This window comes from Colius striatus, chromosome 5 (assembly GCF_028858725.1).
Source record: "Colius striatus isolate bColStr4 chromosome 5, bColStr4.1.hap1, whole genome shotgun sequence".
Classification (NCBI taxonomy): Eukaryota; Metazoa; Chordata; class Aves; order Coliiformes; family Coliidae; genus Colius; species Colius striatus.
The window spans coordinates 21,039,900-21,054,191 of NC_084763.1; the positions used below are offsets into that span (position 1 = coordinate 21,039,900).

Consider the following 14,292-nt stretch of genomic DNA (forward strand, 5'->3'; position numbering starts at 1 on the left):
TAGAGCCAGAGCTCCAAGTTCCACACCCTACTGTAAGCTCTGTCATCTGTGACAGTTGGTCACAGATCATCTGACTGCACTGGACTTTGCTGGGCATGAGCATGTATACATGTATAAGTTACAATATATATATATGTTACAATAGTTCTTGAAAGAGTAGTTATTAATACTATGATAGAAGAAGGAAAAACAAATAAAACCTCAATGTCCCTGTGTCCTCAAATGACTGTGTCTCTTGAGGACAATTTCTTTGTGACCTCTCTAATAGAAAAGAGTCTGACATCGAGTCTCTTAGTCACCCAGCTGCACCTTGATGGTGGAATGGCAGAGATCTATCTCCTCTAGGTCTAGAAGAAATTAAAGTGGAGAGGTGGGATTAAAGTTGTACTTTTATTTCCCTCTGACCAATTCAACTTTCAATTGAAATGCCGTTTTGCAGAAATATAGTGAGGAGTGACTGGTAACCATGAGATGTCTGCTCACTGTCTGCCCTCTTGTACATATTGTCAAGTCCCTCTAAGTGGTATTTGTTAGGGAATGTCAAAGAAAATGTCTGTCACCAAAAATAAGCAAATAAAAACCAACACTGGACTGGATGGGAAAGGCTACATCTGAATTTAGCCCCAGTCTGTTGACTGGGTGCAATGAGTCTTAGATGATGAGCTCTACATGTCTTAGAAGAAGCACATTCATTTTGTTTGTCTGGATGTTTTCTGATCATGTTCTACGCAAGGCTGAATTATCTTTCTACTTTGATTTTTCTTGTACTTCTGATCCTCACACTTCTAAATGTTCAATGATACTTGTATAAGACCAATTGATAATCTTTTACTGACTAAGAAAACTCCTACTCATTGAGTCATTGAAATGCTCACACTTAGTGTTACACGTCTTTGACCATTCAGCTGTAGTGGGTCTTGGATATATATACTTGTGTCACCCAGTCTCTCTTGATTATAATAGTTCATGAAAAGCATTTCCAAATACCACCTGTTCTCATAATTCTCTAGTGAATAAAAAACAAAAAAAAAACAACAAAAAAAAAAACAGAGTGGGATTTGGTTTGTGATAGTTCTGGTTTTGTTTTGTTGTGGATTTCATGTTTGTTTTTCCTTTTCCCAACCCTTTCATAGTAAGTACTGGGAGATTTTTCATTATTTCATTGGTGTAAAAGATGTTATATCTACATATAAACATTTTTGAATTCTAAATTGGATACATGAAACATATAATGAATAGTATTATAAGCAAATTATCTCTTTACTTTCAATGAAACTTGATCCTAAGAAGGTGTCTGGAGTATTCTGGCCAGAAAACAGCTGTGGTGCTAGAACAGCATTGCAGTGTGGATACGTAGGAAAAAAGCTGGGAGGAGCTGTTCTGTGATAGGTCACCATGTGGGCTTTCTTCTTCTATGCTGTTAATGCTGCCACAGTCCACCAAAAATTTACTAGAGCCCTATAGGTGGACTGTATGTACTAAATTAAAGTCTACTTCTTAGACATTGCTACCCTTCAGTGACTGATGAGTGGATATTGTTACAAGCTGGTCTTGTACTACATACAGCTAGGGAAATGGTTCATTCTTAGCCTTGGACTGTGAAAGCACAACAAAGTTTCAAAATATGCAGAAGTAAAAGTAAATCAGACTTGCATTTGTTAAGAACTTTATATCTTAGTTTTAGTTCTACAGATCACATACTTGATCAGATGTGCAGTCAGCAAATGGAGAATTTTTATTTGACGTTATGTCTAGTTCAACATATGGAATAAAGGAGGGGGAATGAATAACCAGGACTTTGAATAGTGACCCAAACTAATCATTAAACACACAACTCTCTTGCTAATCCTTAAATGATGTAATCTTCACATTATCTTGCCCTGTGACTAGAAGATAGAGGTGCAGCAGATTTTACGTTTAAGGTCATGTGAAATTTGTATTCATAGTGTACCTCTTTTGATCCTGAAGGTAATCCCTCATAATAAAAAATGATAAAGAACTTTAGGATGCATTTTCTGATTTGATGTATTTTGCATTAATAAAAGTACAGAATATGGGAAAGTACAGGGTATAAAACTTACATGGACATTATTTTTGTTGTTTGTAGTTGATTTGGCTTCAAGTTTAGATTTTGGGCTTTAAGTGATTTGATAAAGCTATTTTTTTAGTAAGCATTACTCACATTGTATGTGGAAATAAAAGGTTAAAATTAAACAGATGTTTGTAATGGTACAAATGTCTATCTTTGGATAGGTAGCCTGTGCTGTCTTTTCTGGCAAGCATGTGATATGAAATTGGTCTAATGTGAAGTATTGTGTGATAATGTACATTACTGAAAACAGCTTTAGCAGTAGTATAGGGATTTACTTCAGTGTACTTTATTTTTTAAACCTAGTTCAGTTCCTCCCAGCATATATTCTTTGGTTTTTTCTATCAGTTGAGAGGATTTACCTTGTATTGCTTTGCTGTTCTGAAGACATTTATCTGTTACAGTATTAATTGATCTGACAGGGGTCAGGGGAAATATCTGTTGGTTGCCTATATGTTTTTGCTACATGTCAAACAATGCACTTGTTATTGTTTTGAATTCTTACATGGAATGGATAATAAATAGCTGATGTGGCTAAGTGAAATAATGCATTTCTTGTTGGATGCCTGCTGAGTAAGCACTTAGTCTGGGAAATGAAACATTGAAGTCCTGGGCTTCTGGATATTTAAGATTTGTTTCAGGAAGAAAAAATTAGTTTGTACTTGTAAGTCCTGAGTGACTTCACTGTTGATTTCAGTGATGGAAAGACCTGCAGCTAAACAAACTTGAACTGACCAATGTAATATAATCAAGATTAACTTACTAGAGATGAGAGATGGGGAAAAAAAGTGTATGCATCAGTCAGTTAAGTTGGTTACCATCTATCCATTGTTTCTCTGTTTCTAGTTTATAATGTATTTCTTTTTTGTTATTATTTATAAACTGTTCATTTCTGCCCTTACTCTTCTGTAGTGGTTATGGTGTCTGCAGTATGTTTAAAGTAGTTTACTTGACATGAGTTAAAATTTCATTTCAAATAAAGTCATACCTAAAAATAAAAGGTAGACACCGATGGATCTGATTTTTAATGACTAGTAGCAGCAATTTTCTAAATACACTGTAAAAATTACAGTGGAAGATACAATTGAAAGATTTCGGTGAATGTAGGCTTTTTATTTTGTTTTAAATTTCATATTTTGCTGAAGAATTATGTAGGGCATTAGAGATGATGTTGAGAATCAAGAGTTCAGGCAAGATAATTAAGGATAACTTCTGAACCGAAAGTGTGGTATTTTTAATTTTTTTTTTTATTTGAATTAAGAGCTTTAAATAATGTATCTTAAGACTGATACCCTTAAATGAATTTTTAGATTCTGGTCAGTATCAGCAAAGTATTGTCTTGAAGTCTTGTGGGTAGCAGTCCAATTTCCATATGACTAACAAAATGTGGATGCTTTGGAGTTTTAGTCAGTGAACAGATGTGAACAATTGTTCAGACTTCAGTAGTGAAAGGAAAAAAACATTGGTTAAAAGCTGGATGAAACCTTAAAGTACCTGTTAAGAAGAAGTCTTGGTACTGGTCAGGAAGACCAGTCCAGTGGTTGTTAATGTGCCCGGGTCATATATATTTGCCTAGTAATGCCTTTTTGATGTGATAAAAATTATTCAGAGTTTATGACATCAAACAATTTGTTGTGAGGGAGGTGGCGAGCTGGGGGAAGGATTCCTGTTGTTGGCTTTGAAGAAACTGACTGTTTTACCATTTCAGTCAAAGATGAACACAGTCATTTGAGCCTTGACTTTCTCTTCCGGGAGTCTGACAGAGCTGGCAGCATTTTCTTCTCTCAGGCTTTTGTTGTTTAAGATCAACTTTTTGACTCACTGACACCATAATGAGGAGTAAACAAGCCCTATTTCTGTACTATAATTTGTACTACGTTTCTGGTGGATTCTGAATTTAACAGCATTGGTTTAACAGTTGTAGCTGTAATAAACTTCTTTACTGGTGGTAACAATTGTGTTGGGAAAATGAGCATCAGAGCCCCGTTGTGGATGGGTCTTGATGGTATCAGCCTCTGTCCTCCACTGTGTCTTCAGAATACTTCTCTCTTCAACTCTCCTCCTGCATTTAACTACTACTTTGTAGTCACTGGATTTCAAATGTCCTGCTTGGGTTTTTTTTTCCTGCTGATAAGTGCTTTAGGTAATTGCAGGTCTGTGTGTGCTTCTGAACAACTACCGGAATGAATGTTCAAATACATGCGGCTTCAAAATGTATCTGTCTGAGAATAGGTACTCAGCAGGGTTTAGAAGATAGGATGTTGCTGAGAAGCAAAAGTTTAAATTTCATGTAGTTTTTGTGATTAGAGAACATAAAGCAATGTCCATTAAAACCACTATAAGATCACCTACAGGCACTGATCCTATCTAGCAGGTATATAAACATCTGAAGCCTTCTGGATCTCTGATGTTAAAAAGATGGGATACTTTGTTTTATTTTACAAAACCTTGAATAAACAAATATTTTTAAAAAAAGAAATATTGAATTCAAGATTCTATTTTATTTGTTTTAAATCTGTCTTGTAATCAAATGTTATCTTTGCTTCTCAGTGGTTGATGTCTATTCATTGTGCAATTTATTGTTTATTAATGCTGTTTTCAGCAGGCCTGAAAGTTACAATAATTAGACAACAAGATTTAAAGGAAAATTGTTGGCATAATTATTCGAGGAAATTTGTCTTTTCTATTCTGAATTCCATATGGGGTCAGCTAAAGCATTATTTCCATGATTTTTCAGTCCTTCCACACAGTCATTAATTAATGTTGAAATGTGTCATTAACAAATGAAATTATGTGTTCTGAAGAAAAAACACATTACCTGCTTCTTTACCTGGAAAATAATGAAGATTGGGTAATTCTGGATAGCCTTTGCTGGGGTTTCACTTTAAAGTTTTAGGAAAGAAAGTAATTTCTTTAAGATGAGAAAAAGATAAACTTTCTTCCATAAACTTAACTTAATGGATTGGGGTTCAGTAAATCAGCTCTGTGTGTTCCTTGATTTGATTTTCTGTGAACAACTCCATGCAGACCTAAGTTTTCCACTCAGTGAACAGAAAGAACAAGAAGGGAAGAGAATCTCGGGTGGTCTGGAGACACTAAGTCAATAAAATTCTTGGATGACAGAATGATGTGTCATTGCCAACACTTTAATTTTTTTTTTTGGCTACTGCCACAGTTGCAAGGACACCCTCTTTTGTCTTGGGAGACCAGGCTCAATTAAGTCCGTTTGCACTAAGAGAATTATCTTGTACCCGTTACTCCCTAGACTGGTGCTGGACATGCTTGTAGTGTCCTGTCTAATATAAAGTTTCCTGTTTTATAAATTAGAAATTCCATAAATGGAATTCAGGTGACTTACTTGATGGGTGAATATTGTAATCAACAGAGAAAAGATTAAATCTCAGTGTTTGCCTGCACAGTTTTATACAAAATGAAGCAGAGAAAGAGTGAGAGCACAAATGACTCCCCTCAAGCAGAGAAGGGATTAGTTTCTCCCCTCTGTGTCAGTCCTCAAACCACATGCACCTCTGTGCTGGGAGGATACTACCTACATTTAGTCATGTAATGAGAACGTTCTCTTTGATTGTAAGCTACCCTTATAGACTGAATAATACTGATCAAACTGGAACTAACAAAAACTACAGCTTTATTTTCCATTCCACTGGTAATTGTAACTAGAAGAAGGTGTTGTACATAGTTCATTAAACACTTTCATTAATAATTCTAAACATAACAAAGGAGAAAATGCATCTATATATAGATGCTTAGTTGAATTAATTTTAAAAAACATTGATGCAGATGTGTTTTGTTAATCATAAATTGCTATAGACAGTGAAGGTTCTATATAGAAAATGGAGTCCTGATTTAGAAGTGGAACAATGAAAATGATTCATTTAGTTGAAAAAATTTATTTTGTTGTTTCCAGGTCATGTTGGAGCCCAAAATACCTAATCTATAATCCCCAAAAAAGAAAAAGTAACTTTTTCTTCCCTGTATAGAACTTCAATTCACAGTTGCTAATCTGAAGCATTTTACTGAATTTATATTTAACATGAGGTTATTTTCTTATTTTAAGAACTTAAGTTCTCTATTTGATTACATTAATGAATTGTTAAACCTACCTCAGTCTTTTTCATGTAACTGAATTGAGTGCAGTGCTGTTACATAATGTAAAATATTAATTTGCCTTAATGAGAGATTCAGTTAAAGGAATATAAACGGTGGACATGTAAAAAATACATAAACTGAGTCTTTGCTCAAAAGTCAAAGTTTAGATACTGAACTGAATTCAAAGATGTAATTTAATGCAGGCATAATGACTTTAAGTCAGTAGCTAATATTCTCATAATAACCTTAATTCTATCTTCCTTCAGGTACTTTATGTAGCATAGTATATTGCTGTGCAACTCACTACCTGTAGGATTCCTATTAATGATCCTTATCTTGAAAATTTTCTGAAAGCTTCACAATCGAATTTTCAAAAGTTTTTTTGTGTTTAGGTTGTCTTAAAAAAAAAAAAAAGTGATGGCAAGGGACTTCGTTTTTCCTACTTACCAACTGGTAAGTTCATAGAATGGTAGGGGTTGGAAGGGACCTTTAGAGATCATCTAGTCCAACCCCCCTGCAGAAGCAGGTCAACCTAGATCAGGTCGCATAGGAACACGTCCAGGCGGGTCTGGAAGACCTCCAAGGAAGGAGGCTCCACAACCCCCTTGGGCAGCCTGTGCCACTGCTCCCTCACCCTCACAGTGAAATAGTTTTTTCTTATATTTAAGTGGAACGTTTTGTGTTCCAGCTTCATCCCATTACCCCTTGTCCTGTTGCTAGCTACAATAGAAAAAAGGGATGCCCCAAACTTGTCTTATGAGAAATAGTATCATAGACTTACATGCTGCCATTTAAGTTTCTGTTACTTGAATCTTCCCTCCCCTTTTTACAGTTTTATAGTATGCTGGTAAAATTAACAGCACTTTCAATGATTAATACTTTTTATTTTTTTCATACAAGACTGGTATTCATCAGCATTTAGTTCATCTGAGCAACTTACAGGATGTAGAAATATTTGACATGGTCCAGATGTTTCTATCCTTTTATTTTTAAATGTGAAGCCCTGATTTTTACTTCACTAATAACATATTATACTATAAATCTAATGATCTGTTTGGAGATTTGGGTTTAAAAAATGCTCCCGATCTCACAAACTTCATTTGTATAGCGCTTGCTAACAGAGATGGCTATTTTATTGATGAGTATGGAAAAAGTGTGTAGTCCAGTGCTTTGTTCCATTTCTCTAACTTATGACACCAGTAATAATGGATGATAAATGAGATATCCAAAACATTAATAAATTATCTTAAGAGGTGTACTAAATCAGAGGAAGAATCTAAGAAATAATCTCATATAATGCCTGCAAGAAAAGTAAGCTAATTCCAGAGTCATTTATTCAGCAATATGCAAAAACCCAGAGAAATTTGTTGAAATTTAACTGCTATAGTTAGTATGATGTTAATATAACTCAGCATTCCAAATGTGCCATTCTAGACATTTGGATCGCCAGCTTCAGGTGGCAAAAGATGTAAAATGTACAGACTAAAGTAATTCTTAAATATTTAAGTTAAAATGTTGAGTTTAAGCATGTTTAAAATAAAACCCAGCAATTTTGTTCTACGTTAATGATGCTTACAGCCTTTTCCCTAAATTCATCTATCCACTAACAGGGTTGAAATTTGCAGCAGTTTTCTGCTGTGGTATGCATTCACTAACTTGATGACTCTGTAGAATATTCACTCATTCTGAGAAAAAGTGTGCAGCCTTTCTGGGTTTTTAGCAGTGAAGTTTCCATGGTTTGTCCGTTTGGATGCCATGAGCAATACTTCTTCCAGTGTCACTATCTCAGAAGTCTTCATGTTAGGAGAGTCATTTATGAGCTTATGCAGTATCCTTGTGCACTTTGCTATAGACAGGGAGCATCAAAATAGGGGGCCAGTTTTATGTAAGGAAGCTGTTACCATCTTTATTAATCTGTTTTTTAATGTTAGTAAGACCAGTGAATTTTAATCACCATTATAAAATGAGTGAGATTGAAAAACTGCAAATATTACTGATGTTAGTAGAAAAAAACATCCTGGAGGTGGTGTGAGGTTTTCCGTTGTATAAACTAACGCCTTCATGGTTCTATGAATGTGATTTTTATCATGTTTAGGTGATCTCCTTGTGTGTGAGTGTAAACAATTTTATCATCAAAATGAGCAGTATGTCTTTTGTTCTCCTCCTGTTCTCTTTTTTGGTATTTTTGTTCCATGCCTTGCACTTTTGCTGGGATTTACATATGTGTATAGAATTGATCCAGCTGATAGATAATATATATTTTTGTTGAGATTATGCAATGAGTTACAAAGTAGTTAAATATTTTTTGGATGGAGTTAGCTAAACATCATAAAGGCTATGTATGTCAGCTAAACATCAAGGAAAATGGAAAACTCTTATACTAGAGGATTTCTGATCAAATTGGATCACCTTTGGGTACAGATAGTTAAACTTACTTACCTAGTTGTATTACATTTATTATCCCTTTCCATGTTTATTCCTGTTGTACAAAATAGTGCAAAAGAAACGCTTATTGTACATCAGGACCAGTACAGTAAATGGTTTTCTGTATTTCATGGATCTCGACTTCATTTTTGTGACTAAGATGATGCAGTGATAGTGGATCCTAAGTCACCTGTAGTAAGCCTCAAGATTTTTTTTCCCCAGTCATGATCCTCTTAAGAGTCTCAGTAATCCAAACTGGCCATAGTGATCTGAATGGTGGCATGTTATTGCTGCATAATGTTTGTACTATGGCTGAATGTTTTCTAGCTATTCTACCTTCTCATTTCCCAGAATGCATTTTATTGATCTTCTTTCTACTCGTAGCCTTAGTTTAACCTTTAACTGCAGATAAAGGAGTTTTTGTTTTAGATGCAATTCTTTACATAAAAGTTGTCATCAGAAAGCATTACTAGTTCCTTTCTACTTTTTCTTCTTGGATTTTAATAAATACACTGAGTAGTATTATTGGTGTGCTACTTCTAATCATTGATTGTTATGAAGAGAAATTAACATACTTTTAAAAAAGTGAGTTATAACCAGTATTTTCTTTGTTTCCACTTTCATCTAAGTTCAGATATCTTGTCAAAATATTGATATTCATTCTAACTTAAGTGAATGTGCTGTATTTGAGAGTCAGAGTAGGACTGCTTTGGCTCAGTGAGCCCATACTTACGCATTTGTTAAATTTTACTTTTTCTTCTCCACGGCTGGTGTGACCAGGTCTGTAATTTTTAACTTTATCAAGTTTAAAGAGAAGTAGAGGATATCAAGGATTTTTAGAAACTAGGAATTATATCTATTTTCTGAGTTTATTATAAATTTATACATAAAGACATACATGGATATTCTTCTCCGTGTATTTGTCATACCTTTTATTTCCTGCTATTTATATTTCCTGCCATTTATATTGGAGCTTCACTTACAATAACGATCTTTACTTCACCCTTCCTTTTATCATAAGGGCTACAAAGTATAAACTTTACATTGAGTCTTTAAGGTGATTAACTTGTACCACTGCATGGTCTCACTATGTTGGTATCTGTAGTATTAAAACTACATCATTGATTTGTGCTGGATTTCTGCTTTCTGCAGACTGCCAGACTTTCTCATTAAGTTTCAGGATGAAATCAGGATTGGTTGAAAACCAAGAAATTGTTTCCCAATAAGGGAAATATTGAAGAGAAGTTATTTGTATTATCAGTATTTGCCATGGTGGCAGACTGTAGTTTAAAGAAAATACCTATTAGAAAGCAACAGAATTCTATCATATATTCAATACCTTTTGCATTACGTTCATCAGGACCTTTTAAAAATCAGAAGAGTCTATTAAACAGTGTTTTAGAGGTTAAGGTGCTTGGTCATCATTGTGGGAACATGACTTTGAGTTGTTTTCTGTCCATGATGCACAACAGGAACTTGAATCAGCACTATGTATCTGAGATGGGTGTTCTAATGTCTCCGATGTGCTTTTTGGTCTGGAGAATCTATTTCAAAATCTCATAATGGATAAATTTCACTTGAAACTTACTGAAGCAGACAGCCAAAAAGAGAATGGTAGCAGAACTTGGAGATGAATATATTCAGCACATCATTCAGTTATTTATAGAAAGTAGAAAGATTATGCATTTTGCAGAAATTAAAATATCTATATTGGTATTAAAATATACTGAGAAAGGAATTCAGCAGTTCTTGCTTTATGAAAATTGGGGAATAAGTCTTTAGTCCAATAACAATAACAATTAAAGCCCAAATTGGAAGAGTTTTTCTATGGAATAGGACGTGATCTGATCTTTTTGAGAGTAAGATGCAATATTCACTCTCTTTTATGTGAATATCATTAAAGAACAACCACTATTAATTGTGTAAGATGATGATTGCACATTGTATAAACTTCTACAGTACTCAGTCTTTTATGTACAAATCAGTGGTTTTATAATTTCTTTGTATGATGCTGCAACAAATAGGGCATCTGAAATAAAAATGTAATGATGAAGAATGACTTTTCAGCCACGTCAAGAAAGTAACAAATTCATTAATATACTTTGTAACTGCAACAGAGAAAAGCTTTGACTAAACTAATATGTTTTATTTTCTTATAAATCAAGAGGTTGGTAAAATGTCCGCTTACTGTTCATCATTAGAATACAAAACTATTTGTTAAAATCAATTAACGTGCATATCTGATGACTGATTGTATAAATATGAAAATCAAATAATTGTAATCGTTAACCATGGCTTCAGGTCATATGAGTTGTCAGCTCAAGAAAAAACAGAGTAAAAGGAGGTTGATTTGCATATATTTAATGTGGCATGCTGTACATGTGGGAATTTGAGATAAACCTTTGCTAAGAATCTGCTTGTTTTATCTAAAAATTGACTAGGAAACGTGGGTCATAACAATCAAGTGAGCTGTGTATTATATTGATAGCAGTTGGTTCAGTAGTTTGAGATTTAACAATTTCTATCTTCCACTATTTTAAAAAGTATTCTTTACAATGACAATTGGAAGAAGCTAGCTAAAAAGTTATTCAAGAAATATTCTTAAGTTCTTATCATGAACATACTCCAAGTTACCCTGTAACTAATTGTAAGAATGGTTTGTTTTTCCAGTTTTTAGTTAGACTTATACAATAACACTTCTTTGCTTTTTATTTTTTAAAAAAAGATATATTAAAATTTTTAATGAAATGCTGTACTGAGTCACAGAAGTATCTTTCTGTGTGAAGTGGACCAAATAGATAATTTTTAATTTAATTAAACAATTGTAATAAATAGAGGAAGGGGAGTGTGACAGTGGAATGAGGCTTCTGGTCTGGAAAGGAATTACATATTATTTAAATTCCTGAATATAGTAATCTATTGCAGTATTTTTTCTTTTATTGGTAATGCAAAATGTTTTATGTAACTCATAACAGTTCCAAGAATCCTTAAAATGTGATTCAGAATATAGTGGTCAGCAGCCTACATTGCATATAATTTGTTTAAGTATGTCTGTCCAGCCTGTCTCTTTTCCCTTGTATTTACTCCTGAACATTAAAAATTACAAATTTCTGTACTAAAATTTTAAATGATATATTAACTCTTCTCAGATTTCCTCAAGTCCCTATGTTCATGACTTCCCAAAGGGAAGAAGCAGCAGTATAGTGTTTTGATCTGATTTGTACGTGCAAACTAATAAACTTTATAGTAATGACAGTATAAAAAGGTGGAGAACAGAAGATTTTTGTTGCTCGGTGCTTGTTACTGTGAGCCTTATTGTAAATATTTGAAATATTTGAAATTTGTCTTGGGTATGTGATACTATCCAGTTCTTGCATTATCACCCGAATTGAGTACCAGCAAGGTGACCTCTTTGTTGTAGCACCCAGCTTCTCAGCCTGGGCAGAGTACAGAATGCACATGATTACTTGATTTCTAGTATTTTTATTCTGTGAAGCACACCTGAGTGACAGTGCTTTTTACTTTAGTCTTCTATTGACCAATCTTTTGCATAATCTGTAGAGTAAAGGCACCTGAACTATGTTTGAGGGTTGAGGGGAAAAGGATCATCTGGCAGAACAGAGGAATGGAAACAAATTCAGTTTCTGTCCTTTACCTCCTATATAGGATGTAATTTGCATTTGATGGCAAGAGAGAAAGAAGCCTGTATCCCAGGTCATTAACTGGGGCTGTTTAGTGTAGAAAAGAGGAGACTGAGGCGGGATCTTATTAATATTTACAAATATCTAAATGCTGGCTGTCAGGAGGTTGGGGCATCCCTTTTTTCTGTTGTAGCTAGCAACAGGACAAGGGGTAATGGGATGAAGCTGGAAAATAAAAAGTTTCATTTAAATATAAGGAAAAACTATTTCACTGTGAGTCTGAGAGAGCAGTGGAACAGGCTGCCCAAGGGGGTTGTGGAATCTCCTTCCTTGGAGGTCTTCAAGACCTGCCTGGACATGTTCCTGTGACCTGATCTAGGTTGACCTGGTTCTGCAGGGAGGTCGGACTAGATGATCTCTAAAGATCCCTTCCAACCCCCACCATTCTATGATTCTCTGACTGTTTCATATCCTTTCTTTAAATGATTTACGTGTCTATTTGCAGAGGGAATTTTGGCCATCCACTGTAGACAGAAATAGTTATGTGAGGAGGTCAGTTCTGTAACATAGACCCAAATTAAACATGAAAGTTATTAAAAGTCAATTTTAAAAGAAAGAAAATACGTGTTTTTAAGATATCAGTGACTATAATTACAATTTTAGCTCTACTGTGTCTCACTGGTGAAAAATCACCAGAGTTTGCCAAGTTGCAGAGGAATGAAGGAATGAAGGACTGAGTGGTACTTCCTAGAGAAGATCTTGATTGCAAAACCTCAGGATCATTCCTGAGCCGTTGTATGTCCCAGTAATCATGAAAGTCTTTTAATGTGTGAAGTGTATACTGCTTTTACAAGGATCCATTACTTCAAAAAAGAAAGATTTTGGATATGTATAATTTGTTTTGGGGATGGATAGAATTTGCAGGTGTGACATGGGAATGAACTGTGATTCTCAGACAGAAATCTGGACACTAAAGAGAACATCTTAGCAAAAAACTCAGTCTCATTCGTCCCAGAACGTTCAGAAACATACATTGTGAGAAGAAGTACTTCAAATTCCTTAAAATACAGAAGTTTATTTTACTCTTGTGTTTTGAGGCTGTCAGTGTTACTAGCTCAAAGAGGGGAGGTATGCATTTTCATGATGACTGTATTTAGCTAGGAGGAATAGTCCTTTTTAAAGTAGATTGAAATGAGTGTATGTGAGTGTGAAATTATCAGCAGCCCTGGTGCACATTTACATTACTTCTACATACTCTTTCTAATGACCACACAACAGAACAAGTACTTCATTTCCACTGTGTTGATTCTTCTTGACAAAACATGGCAGTCTATCCAAAGGAGGGTGTTTAGCCAGGATAAATATAAAATTTATGATTAAGCAAAGTGTTTCCTTAGTATAATCCCTGAAGAGAATTTGAGACTTGTTAAATATAGTGTGCCCAGGTAGTTTTAAGAGTAAATTATGCTTTTAAATGCTGAAATAACGGCAACACCATCAGCTATGTGAGGTCTTACCAGCAGAATCAACACTGCATACTGATTTGCTTTGAATCAAGCAGCAAAAAATCCATGCAGATGTACAATATATAACCTTGGGTCTGATGTTTTTATTCAGATTTACAGTCTAGTACAGAGATAAACAATACATGTCTGTAGCATGGTTTATGAAACTGTGCCTCACACTTTTCTGTAATGTGTGTTATGGAAGAGAGCAAATAAACCTTTTCAATAGAAGGGATAAAAATTGATAACATGATTACACTACTGGTATATTTCTTTAACTGCTGTATTTACGGAATACCACTTTGAAAAAAAAAATATGTTGACTGTCTATTATTCATTAAAAGAAATAGAGAATGAAAATTGATGCAGGAGATGAGTGGATTTTGACCTTTGTGGTACTAGTGTTGGCTTTGGAGTGCACTGTTCTAATTAAATTGTGAATGTACTTAGATGGTGGATATTAAATGATCTCACTGTATTCTTTCAAGGACTATGAACTTCCAAAAGCAAGGATAACATTAGATGT

General features: G+C 34.5%; 1 protein-coding gene across 4 annotated transcripts in view; it reads left to right on the forward strand.

Annotated features, from left to right (window-relative positions):
• TBC1D5 (TBC1 domain family member 5) overlaps positions 1-14,292 on the forward strand; it is a 327,211-nt gene that overhangs the window by 11,433 nt on the left and 301,486 nt on the right. The window lies entirely within an intron of this gene.